The sequence below is a fragment of the Silene latifolia genome, chromosome Y (assembly GCF_048544455.1).
Source record: "Silene latifolia isolate original U9 population chromosome Y, ASM4854445v1, whole genome shotgun sequence".
Taxonomy (NCBI): domain Eukaryota; kingdom Viridiplantae; phylum Streptophyta; class Magnoliopsida; order Caryophyllales; family Caryophyllaceae; genus Silene; species Silene latifolia.
Window position 1 is genome coordinate 208016164 of NC_133538.1, and position 12769 is coordinate 208028932.

Consider the following 12769-nt stretch of genomic DNA (forward strand, 5'->3'; position numbering starts at 1 on the left):
GCTGAGGCCCAATGCTCTTCATTCTGCCAAAAGCCCACCTAGTTGCTCCTTGCTTACGGGCTCCTCAAGGCTGTCAGTCCATCCAGCCCAATTCGTCCCTCTTACTCCTCTTAATGGATTAATTCTCTCCTTGGCCCAATATGCTGAGTTCGGGGTAACACAAGATCAAATTCGATGGGTATTGTTCCCTTTTTCCTTGATTGGAGCTGCGAAGCAATGGTTGAAGAGCCTTGACAAGGCTACTCTTGGAATCGATTCATGGAAGAAGTTAGCACTTGCCTTTTACAAGAAGTTTTACCCTCCGGAGAAAACCAACATGTTAAGAGCCCAAATCACCGGGTTCAAGCAAAGAGATGAAGAGTCTATATGAGGCATAGGAAATATTCAAAGATACATGCCGCTCTTGTCCTCATCATGGGTTAACCGAATGGTTTCTAGTCCAACAATTTTGGAATGGGTTGTATGAAGACTCACGGAATATACTCAATATGGGTTCGAATGGAAGATTCACCGAGGTAGATGATAACCAAACTTGGGCCAAGATAGAGGAGATGGCGGTTCACAACTCTCAATATAGTAGGCCAAGAAAAGCAACTAGGGGAGGGAGACATGAAGTTGACTCCGTCACACAATTGAGTGCCGATTTGGGTGCCCAAATATGCTCCCATATTGACATAATGAACTTGAAATTTGACAAGGCCATAGCCAAGATGAATGAGGCCTCTCAATCACCTAAGCAACATCAACAAGTCAATGCCATGTTGTTAACATATTATATTCCAAATGGAGTATGTGAGAATTGTGGAACTTTGGGACATGATCAACAAGAGTGTAGGGGCACAAATGAGCAAGTGAATGCTTTCCAAACATACAAGAATGACACCCCTTACTCCAAATTTTACAATGAAAATACCAAATTTCACCCAAACTTCTTATATAAAAGCCAAAATGTTCAAAATCCTCAACCAACATACACCCAACTTCCAATGAGAAATCATACTCAAAGACCCTTTTTCAACCAAAACCAAGGAATCTAAAACCAACCCTATTACCATCAAACCAATGACCAAGCTTTTGATGTTCAAAAAGCGGTCCTTCAAATGCAAAAGAACCAACAAGACTTCTTCACTCAAATGCAAAGAGATAGCCAAGCCAAAGACACAACCATCAACAATATTCTTGCTCATACCAAGATGTTGGAAACACAAATGACACAATTGGCCTCTTCGAGTTCCCAAAGGCAAAAAGGAGAATTACCTCCCCAAGGTAAGCCTCCTACAAAGCATGAAACAATCAATGCCATTCACTTGAGGAGTGGTACATAATATGAGGGACCTAAGAAGCCGATTGAAGAGGATGTTATTAAGGAAAGTGTCAAGTCAAGAGATATGATGGAACAAAGGAAGGAGTTGGAACCATTGAGGAGAAATCCTAAGGGTAGTGGAACCAACTACCAATGAATCATTGAAGAAGAGAAATGAAGAGAAGGCCAAAGAGGTTGAAAGAGAACCTATTGTGATTAGACTTCCGTTTCCAAGTCGCCAAGCCAAGCCCAAGCTTGATGAGCAACTTGGGAAATTCATGGAGATTATAAATAACTTAAAGGTTTCTATCCCATTTTACGGAGTTGATCAACCATGTGCCGGCCTATGCAAAATACATGAAAGACATCCTCACCAAGAAGAAGTCCATTAAGAAGTTGGAAACTATCACATTCACAAAGATAAGTAGTGCACAAGGAAATTCTCCACCTAAGCTCAAAGATCCGGGAAGCTTCTCCATTCCATGTACTATCGGCGACACCATGATCAACAAAGCACTATGTGATCTAGGTTCAAGTGTTAGTGTCATGTTGTACTCGGTATGCGAAAGGCTAGGGGTGAGAGAACTCAAGTGCACTAATATGACTCTACAATGGCGGACCGAACAACAAAGAAACCACTTAGAGTATGGGAAGATGTACCCGTGAGAATTGGAAAGTTTTTTATACTGGTGGACTTTGTTATCGTTGACATGGAGAAAGATTCCAATATACCGATCATTCTAGGAAGTCCGTTCTTACACACCGCCGGAGTGGTAATTGACGTAAAGCACGAGATGCTCACACTTGAAGTTGGTGACGAAACCATCACCTTTAATCTTGAATAAACTATGAGAGCTCCCAACTTGGATGAACCATGCTTTATGGTTGATCATTATAGCCGGGAAGGTGAAAAGAAGAAAGTGGAATCCCCATTCAAAGGTCAAGTCAAAGAGGAAAATCCTAACAGAAGGGCAAGGAAACACCGCCCAATTGGAAGAAGGAAGTGGACGATATTGAAGTGGATCTATTCGGAGAGCATGGGATTTTTCATAACAAGAATGAGAGCTTGAAAGGCTCATCCATCATGACAAGTATCAATGAAGGCCTCATTGGCTATGACAATAAGAAAGAGGAGTTGCTCTTGCCAACTCATAATCCTCTCAATATGGGGGAAGAAGCAAAGGAAGTAAATGGTCTATGGGATAATGAGTTTGACGGATTGGTTAATCCTTACATTGGAAACGTTATGACCCTAGATCAAGGCTTTGTAGCCCCTTGTCATGACAAAATTGACTCGGATTCCTACACTATTGGAAGCAACTATGTACCGAGGTCTACATAAGACTTTTACCGTGAAAGTGAGCAAGCCTTCGATTACTTCTATAAGGCGTTGAGCAACATCAACAACGCCCATGCTTTGCCCCCTTGACACCTCTCAAAATAAAGGAGAGTTTGGTGGAGTCCTCCCTAAACCACCATTTGTATATCCTAACCTCTTAACTTGCATTTCATTTAATTTGTGAATTCCATTATTTTTGCATTGCATCTTACATGCTTTGTTATAGGAATTTTGTGACATGAGAGCAAGTGAGGGAGGGTTTTTAATTGTGTTTGCAATGTGTAGTGTATGATGATAAAGTGTGGGAAAGTAATTACCTAGGCTAGCCAAACCTATGGAGTGCAACCCAGTGATGGAAAAATAGGAAATGAAGGATTAAAAATAGCTGAAAAGGGATCCCCACGAGTTGACCTTAGCTCGTGGGGTTTGAAGCAAAGAAGCCAAGGACTGCACTACAGCCCGCTCAAGCTGGAACCAGGACGAGCGTCCCAGTGCTTAGCCCACTCGAGCTAAGGCCAGGTCGAGCGTCCCCATAGAATAATTGCAAAATCCTGAAGCAAAATTCGCCCATCCCAAACCCAGGTCGAGCATCCCTACCTGCTACTCCATTGAAACACGGAATTCACCCTTTTCATTCCTCATTTATATCTTCCCCATTTACAAACACAAACACATTTCCCTCACTACAACACCCAACCAAATCATCAAAAACACACAATACTCAACCAAATTCATCAACAATCATTTCAAACTTGCTCAAATTCAATTCAAATCACTCTTTCGTCAACATTTAGACCTTCAAACATCAAAATCTTACCAAATCAATCAAAAATTTTCTAGGGTTAGCATAATTTCAAAAATCCCCAATTTGATTGAGAAATTGATTGAAGTTGGAAGTAAGCAAAGGCATTCAAGCATATCAAAGGTTTGTTGACATTAATTCAAAGGAGGAATCAACATGGCGAGAACTAAGGGAAACACTCAAGCATCAAAATCCCAAAATATTTCAAAGAGACAAAAAGTTCTAGCATCCAAGGCATTGGTGGTGGTTGAACAAGCAAGAGAGCAAGCAAGGGAGCCTATTGAGGCCATTGAGGAGGTTGCCACTATAACACCGGAGGTCGAGCAACTCAAAGACAATCCGGAGGTAACTTTCCTTACTAATGATCACAGAAATGCATTTGAATCCCTTACCAAAAAGAAAGTCATTGCCACCAAATTTGTTTGCCAAGATACTTTAAGAAAGTTGGGAGTGATTGATCAAACTAGAGCATTCTTCCAGTCTATGGGATTATCTACCTTATTTGAGATGGATGAATTGACTTACCCCTCCCTTACTTTAGAGTTCATTAGTTCTTTAAAGGAGTATAAGGTAGACACTCGAAGATATGTTAAGTTTTGGCTTGAGAACCAAAGTAGGCGCATGATTAAGGGTCATTTTTGTAAAGTACTAGGGCTTCGTGATTGGTATTTCTCCAAGAAGCCTCTAAATTTCAATTCCAAACCCCTATGGAAGGCGATTTCCGGACTAGGATTGACCGCTTTTAGGAAGTGCAATGCCTTGTATATCCACCATCTGGGTATTCGTTATTGGCATCGGTCCATAGCTAATACCTTAATAGCAAGAAATGAAGCAAATCATATGACCGAACTTGACCTTTCCTACTTAGAGTCCCACATGAATGTCCATGGGAAGTATAAGAATGATTACAACATTCTCCAATTGTCGTTGGAGAGGTGGATGGACATCCAAGAAGGAAAGGAAAAGACGACCTTTATTGTCAATGGTGGTTTGATAACAAAGTTGGCTAAACACTTTAAACCTTTAATGAGAACAAAGCTTATAAGCCGGTTAAAGGTGGTCTTCTCCTTGATAAGAGTATGCTAATTCACAAATTCCATTGATTAGGTGAAACATGATAACTCAACCCCGGGATACGAATGGATAATCAAGGGAGCCGATTCTATAGCCTTGCCACCGAAAAATTTGCCGCATTTCCACTCACCGAAACAACTATCTTACTCCCGTCTTGCGACTTGCCAAGACAATCATCAAAGAACAATAAGTCCAAAGGAAGACCACTCCTTCATAGTTAGACCGCCTTACCCCTTTGCCTTTGAAGAATTCACAACCGATGATCCAAATGTTGTGGAAGGCAATGATTACTTGACTAAGTTAATGAAGCATGTCCATAATAAGGCTTACAAGGATCGGGTGAATGCCTACTATGCCCAATATCCACCACTCTTTCACCTTCTAGGCAAGGACTTCTTGACCCTAAGAGTCCTTTTTCGGATTGGGTGGATAGAAATGTATTCTTTCCTCAAGCCTCCAAAGATGAAGAAAGGGAAATCCGGGTTGTTATGAGTGAGGAACATGTTGATGATGAACATGGGGAGAGTAGTGAAGCAACTAATGAAGAAAGTGACCAAAGTTCAAGTGAAGATGATGATGGTGATGCCTCCGGAGCCTTGGAGGATAATGATGATATCACGATGAGTGATAGTTGATTGTTGAACTAGCAAAAGGAGGACGATGCAATTAAGGAGTTGATGGCTTCCATATCATCTCATCCTATACCATTGTGAGTCTCCTACCCCTCCTTTTGCTTTGTTTTTTTATCTCATGATTACATAGCTTGTATAACATGTAGTATAGAGCATTTAGAGAATCATTTTTGGACTCTTTATGGCTAAGAGTTTTTTATTCCTAGCAACATCAAAGGACTCACACCTCGGCAACATTGAGGTGACTATTTTTTTGTTCCCACCATGAAGAATCCAAAATGATAAGTTACTTACCATGCATTGCATTGCATACCTTATGAATAAAATTCTCAATTTTTACACTAGCAATAGTTTTTAGTTTGGTTTGGGGAAGTTCATTCATAAGCAACCCGATTTAATTAAAATTAGCTCTCCAACCTAATAGAAAGCATGCATCATGTAGCATAGTTTATTTTGCATCATGTGTAATATATATCATGTAGTATGCCTTTAGTATAGAATTCATGCATTTCATATAGCTTCATGCATTTGTATTTGCATTTATTTCCTATCGTTTTGTCCATTGAGGACAATGTCTACACTAGTGTGGGGATAGGAAATTCTAACATCTAACCTATTTTATAAAAAATGATAAAATTTTAAAAATTTTAAAAATTCCAAAAACACGTTCTTTCTTTTTAGTATAGACTTGCATATACATGTTTGTTTATCACTCTTATCACATGGGGACGACTACGCCATATTCGAAGCATAAGGGATATAAAGAATACTGCATGGTATGTTATATGTTAATGACAATGTGGCTACTTTTTGTTGATGCAGTTTATACCTATGTGATGTTAGGAGTTGCATTTAGTTTATATGGCATAATAGTTGATAAAAGCGTATGCATTATAGTTGTATATATATTAGTTGCATCATGACATGTAGTTTCATGGTAGAAAATATTTGTGAAAATGCCTAATTGGGAAGCTTGACAAGTGCATATAAGGCCCTTGTAGATAATTTTTCTCCTTGAGACTTTAATTGTTAGAATACCCTTAAGATACCCTAGGATGTATCATACTAGTATCTTTTGACCCATGGACTAAGGCCTAGTCAAGAGTACCTTGTGGTGTGATAATTCCTTGGCTACCGTTTATTCCAAGGAGCACAAAATGGACTCCTATGCTTTTCTAAAGTACCCTTTCTACATATGGGGTTACTCTCAATGTTTAAATGTCATATCAAAGCCGAAAAGCTAAATGCCAAACATAAAAAATGGCAAGAAATGTTCTTCAATTGTCAAATGCTACAAAATGGGGAAGGGGGGGGGGGGATAACCCAAAAGCAAACTACCATCGTGAAACTCAGCTATCTTGATCCCTTTATCCATTGATGATCCTATCTTTGTTGTATGGTAGAGAGGGGATGACCCTTCTTCTTTTCTAGGCAAGAGGGGGAATTCCGCGATCCTACAGTGTTTTCTAACACCATAGGGAACTTGCTCATGACGAAATCATTTAGCCATTCTGGAAGAAATTAGCCTAGTTTAACACAACTTGTAGATGTCTTATTGTAAGTTGAAGGGGCGGAGTGAGACCCGCTAATTGTATTATACATCGGCTATGTTATTAGAGTAGTATTAATAAAGGTCGTAAATTTATTCACCTCTTTACTTGGGATGAGCAAAGGTTCGGTTAGGGGATATTTGATGTGACTCGTATTTACGCACATTTAGTCCCCTAACTAGCGTCGTTCCTACACTTTCTAGCATGCATTAGGTTTTTTTCTTATCTTTAGCTTCCTATTATGTATATTCTATGAGGTTTTATGCCCTAGTAGAAGAGGAGTGCTAGCCGTGCTTAAACGGAGCAAAACAGAGCTAAATTGATCGCATCTAACGACCAAGCAACAAGGAGGAGACCAATACTAAAGGCCTAAGTCAATAAAATAGGTAAATGGGCAATGATGAAGGACCCCAACGACCCCTAAAGGATCCCCACGAGTTAAGGGACAGTCAAATGGAAGAAGAAGCAAAACTGCCCTTCAGGACGTGCGTCCCAATGCTAAGGACGAGCGTCCCCAAGCTCAGCCCGAGCGTTCCCAAGGCAGGACGGGCGTCCCTCAGTGCAGGATGAGCGTCCATCAGAAGGAAGTCGTGCGTCCCATACCAGGACTTGCAAGGCGTTAAAGTTCATTTAAGGGGCTTAATCGTCATTTAAGCCCTTAGTTAACCTAATACTTGTACTTAGTATAAATACTCCCTTGTTGTAACACCCGCGAATTTCTCATTTTGACAATAAAAATTTATTTAACCATTTAATTATTTTATTTTATGTTTTTAAATTATTTAATGTAATTAATTCATTTTAAACATAATTTTTATTAAAGCTATAATTTTAAAGCTTAATTTATATAAAAATACGTATTTTAGTCGGATAATATTAATAACGACAATAATAATAATAATAATAAAGCTCGGTCTTAAATTATTGTAGGTTTAAGACGAATTTCCGTCTAGCAATAGACCGTCACATTTTCATATGTGAGACTATTTTAATCTCGACCTATCCTATACCGACAACACATAGACACACTCACCTACTTTCTACACCTAACTAATATAATAATCTCACTCACCCTCACTTTTGGACCAACGGACCATCTCAATTCCCAACCCGTCTGACTCACTTACTCCCTTTCTTCCTTTTTTTCGAATTCTTACAGCAACAATATACACAACACTGCACAAACAATTTTCATGAAAACACCATTTAAACTCGACCTACAAACCCGGATTTCTCCTTCATTTCTTCACCATTCCTCTTAATTTTTGTACCATTCTCATCCTTACTTCCTCCTTCATCTTTCAAGGTATTAAAGTCTCGTTTTTGTGATAGTTTCGAATTTCGCCGTCTTATAAAAGCTTCGATTTTTGCCTCAATCTCTTCGTTTTATTGCTCCTTGTTGAAGGTTTCGAAGACCCAGTGGAAGAATCAAGCTTTGGGAACCGTTTATTCGAAGAAATTGCGAGGTAACGGTGATAGGTTACTCCACAAAAACGTCGAAATTCCGTCCTATGTGTCGTTTTATGTGTCTTTTTTCATAAAGTTCGGTTCTTTACACTTTTCCTCATTTGTATGCTCAATTTTATCCCGTAATTTCTGTCTTTATGCTCGGATTCGCTGGTTATATTCATGAATCGCGTTAAATTTCCGTCTTAAAATGACGTCTAAAACGAGCTGTTTTAAATGGTTTTTTGAGCATGGTTAAGATAAGCATAGGGGGTGTTACTCACGTTTTAAGTTCTGTCTTGCCCCTATCTCACTTCTGTCTTATTTTCCGTCTGAAAATTGTGTTGAAATGGGACTGTTATGACTCGTTGTTGGACTGCTTTGGGCGTGTAAATAGAGTACTAGTGTGCTGTTTTTGGGACGGAATTAGGGGTTGTGTGAATGGTGGTTGTGGACAGTCGAGTGGTGGTCGTGTGGGGGCTGGTCACGGCCTGCACTGGGGCTGTTACAACATGCTTTTGGTGATGGTTGCATACCGTGTTAGTGGTGTTTGCAGCCCGCTATGGTGACCTGTTTCGGCCTGTCTTTGGGTCTGTTTTGGCGCGACTTGTGAGACCGTTTTACAGGCTGTGTGGTAGCCGTGTAAGGGAGGTTGGGGAGGACAGTTTATGGGCTGTTGTGGCTGGTTGTTCGGTGACGGATATGGGGCTATGCAATGGCCTCTTGTGTCGTGGGTTGAGTTGTTTTGGCGCAAGTTTGGATACTTGGAAGATTTAAATTTCCGACTCATGCTTTATACAACGTATTTAGTTAAACCTCATCCATTTATACATTTTTCTCACATGAAATATAATTGTGGAATTCCGTTATTTAATTATTTTCCCGTCTCAAGCATACATGTGAAATCCCCTTATTTTTTATAACGTAATTCGTTAATATCGTTCTTTTACATATTTATTCAATCAGGCTCTTTTGGTTTTGTTAGTCGGGCTCACTAGAAGTTACTTATTGGGCTCATTTGGTTTGTTTGTTGGGCTTACCATATCTCTTTTGATGGACTTGTTGTGTTGAACTTGTTGGATTTCACATGCTTCTTATGTCGGGCCTTCCACATTCAATTGTTTGGATTGGTTATGGCACATTTGTTAGGCTTGTCACATGATTGAATTGTTGGGCTTGTGGTGTTCATTTAATTGGATTCGTCATGTTAAATTAATTGGACTAGTTATGTTAAATTAATTGACTTTGTGTCGTTTATTTGATTAGGCTTGGTATGCTTCATTTATTGGATTTCACATCTTATTCCGTAAATTTCACATAATGTAAATTATTCATTATCGCTTGTTATATTCTATTTAACCGCCATGTTAAATTATGAAGTGGAATATTTATTAATCTAATACAAGTATGAGATGTTTATTATAAGTAGTTACTTGTAGTGGGTCGTTCTTTAGATAATATCTAGTATTGTTCGGTTGTGAGAGTCTTGGTTCTACCGGAATACTAGGGGTGAGCCAGAGGCCCTCTAGTTGCGGTATGAACGTCGGGAGTGATGTTCCCATCTGTACTTATGGTGATGCAAACCATAAGTATGAATGTGACATTGATCATCCCGTCCCTGGGTCACGGTCCTATCAGATTCTAGGGTTGAGCCTTAGGCCCTCTATTTGCGATAAGGTCGTCGGGATTGATGTTCCCATCCGTACTTATGGTGAGATGCAAGCCATAAGTATGAATGTGACATTAATAATCCCGTTCTATGTGCTTGTGTGTTGTGCTTGTTTGCTGTATTTGGCCATGTTTTAAAGGTAACCGCTGAGCCAGATACTTGTTTGTTGTGCCTCGGACATGTTTTAAAGGTAACCTCTGAGTCGGACACTTGTTTGTTGTATTTGGCCATGTTTTAAAGGTAACCGCTGAGCCAGATACTTGTTTGTTGTGCCTCGGACATGTTTTAAAGGTAACCTCTGAGTCGGGCACTTGTTTGTTGTATTTGGCCATGTTTTAAAGGTAACTGCTGAGCCAGATACTTGTTTGTTGTGTCTCGATCATGTTTTAAAAGTAACCTCTGAGTCCGACACTTGTTTGTTGTATTTGGCCATGTTTTAAAGGTAACCGCTGAGCCAGATACTTGTTTGTTGTGTCTCGAACATGTTTTAAAGGTAACCTCTGAGTCGGACCCTTGTTTGTTGCATTTGGCCATGTTTTAAAGGTAACCGCTGAGCCAGATACTTGTTTGTTGTACCTCGGACATGTTTTAAAGGTAACCTCTGAGTCGGGTACTTGTTTGTAGTATTTGGACATGTTTTAAAGGTAACCGCTAAGCCATATACTTTATGTGTTGTGCCTCGGACATGTTTTAAAGGTAATCTCTGAGTCGGGCACTTGTTTGTAGTATTTGGACATGTTATAAAGGTAACCGCTGAGCCAGATACTTTAGAGGTCGTGCCTTAGACATGTTTTAAAGGTAACCGCTAAGCCAAGGTACTTAAGGACTTGTGTCTCGGACATGCTTTAAAGGTAGCCTCTGAGCCGGATGCTTTGATTATTATGTGATGTTGGTAACCCCTTTCATGTATTCTATGATATTTGGTTTTCAAAGTTGGATGTATCATATGCCTTATCTATGATTGACTTTGCCTGTTTTGAATGTTAGTCTCATGTCTGAGTGCTTGCATCAAATAGTTTTATTCATGATGTTCTAATATGTTCTTGTTTATTTGTGTTTCGACATTTTGTGGCTGGGAGAACCTTGAGTTACTCCCCACTGACTGTGGCGTTCATGTTTACATGAATGACAGGTTGTGAAGACGCTTACTTGGGGAAGACGTGTGGGCTAGCGAGAACTAAACCCTTGGACCTTAGTTTGCAAGTTTAGAAACCCTTTATTTGTTTATTCGTGGGATATCTTTTCCCCGTTTTCTTGACTTGGGTTGTAATAACCGAAGTTCGGCTGTTATTGTATTCCTCTCATTTCATTTTTTTGGCACCCGCGTGTTAATCCTTAACTAGTAATAAAAAGTTTTTAAAATTTCACAAATTTCCGCTTTAATTTATTAGTTATATTTTCCGCTTTATCGCGGGGTGTCACAGTTGGTATCAGAGCCTATGTTGCTCCCGACGCACACACGTGTACCCCAAATTTAATTTTAAACTTGACCTTGAATAATGAATGAGAGATGGGTAGACTTAAGGACCTAGGGTGGTAGTCTATAGTGTGTTTGCTCTTTGTTAGGTTCTAACATGTTTGTTGATTTTTATTTAAATTTTGTTGTGCCCTTAGATCAATGACCGTGAGCTTACCTACATGAAGATTAAGATTTGGTGCCTATTGCCGGAAATTTAGGATTTGCTCAACTTTGAAGAATGCTTCTACTTCCTTGAAGATGTTTCTCATTCTTGGTGTACCTTGTCTTATTCCTTATCTCTTGTGTTTATTCTTCTTCTAAACTCTCTTCTATTTTACTTTGAAAGCTACTCTTGTACTCCTAACTTATCCTTTGTTCCTTGCTTATCCACCCTTAACACCTTTTGATGGTACTTTTTCTTTTGAGGAATGTTGACATTGGTTGGAAAATTTGACTTTTGAGGAGATTGTTGTGTTTGACCCTTGAACTTGGTTTTGAGAGGATTTGATGTTGGAAAGACTTAGGTAGTATGATGAGACATACTTGGTGATTCTTATACCTAGATCCTTGATAAAATGAGTATATTTGATTGGTGGATTCTGTGTGTTAAGTGTGAGTTGCCTATGATTGGAATAAAACTCTTAGAACTCAATTTTGGACTGAATATGACTCGAAAACAAGAACTAACTTGGACAGAATTAGACTCAACAAAGGACTCGATTTGGACACTTGGATGGACTGTTTTAAGGACTAACAAACTATATAAGGAAAGATTTAGAAGCTAATAAACGATTCAACCAAAGCAAGGCACGAAACAGCCTGTTTTGGACGAATATAAGATCCTAATTAGCTTGATAACTTTGAAAGAAAGCAATGGAAATAAGATTATAACTTAAATGCTTATGAACTAAACATTCAAAAAACAATTTCCACAATGACTTAAAGCAACAAAACAGAAACTTTGGGACTGTTTTGACACAAAACAAGAACAAGTAACCGAGATATGACTTGAGAAGATCACAAAGCAATCTCAAGACTCGGGATGTTGTTCAAGATCACAAAGCAAGAACTAATCCCCTTATGCACTTGGCCAGATCAAAAAGCAAGCCAAGATACACGACCCCAAACACTAAGTAATGGAGTTGTTCTAGCACTAAGCAAGGAACTAATCAAGGGTTTTGAGAAACCTCATAAAACTCATAATTTTCATTAACTCAAATCTTATTTTCTCATGTGCCTGGCTTGGTTTATATAGACCAAGGCTTACAATCTTGACCCTTGATCACAAGTTACATCTAAAGTTCACAAAAAGAGCAGCAAAAGAGCACAAAAAACGGCAGCCTAGGTCTCTTACGATGCTGAAACTGAAAATGACATAAAGCAAAGAAATGATAAAGTAAACTAATAGTCCAATCTTCCTTGTTTGTAGCTCAACTTCTTATTTATGATTATATGGACTGATTGGAGGCTTGTGGAACCGTGTATGACTCCTATT

The 12769-nt window shown here is 39.1% G+C and overlaps 1 pseudogene; it reads right to left on the bottom strand.

Annotated features, from left to right (window-relative positions):
• Positions 1 to 324: 324 nt before the first annotated feature.
• On the bottom strand, positions 325 to 421 carry LOC141636595 (small nucleolar RNA R71; annotated as a pseudogene).
• Between the last annotated feature and the right edge of the window lie 12348 nt (positions 422 to 12769).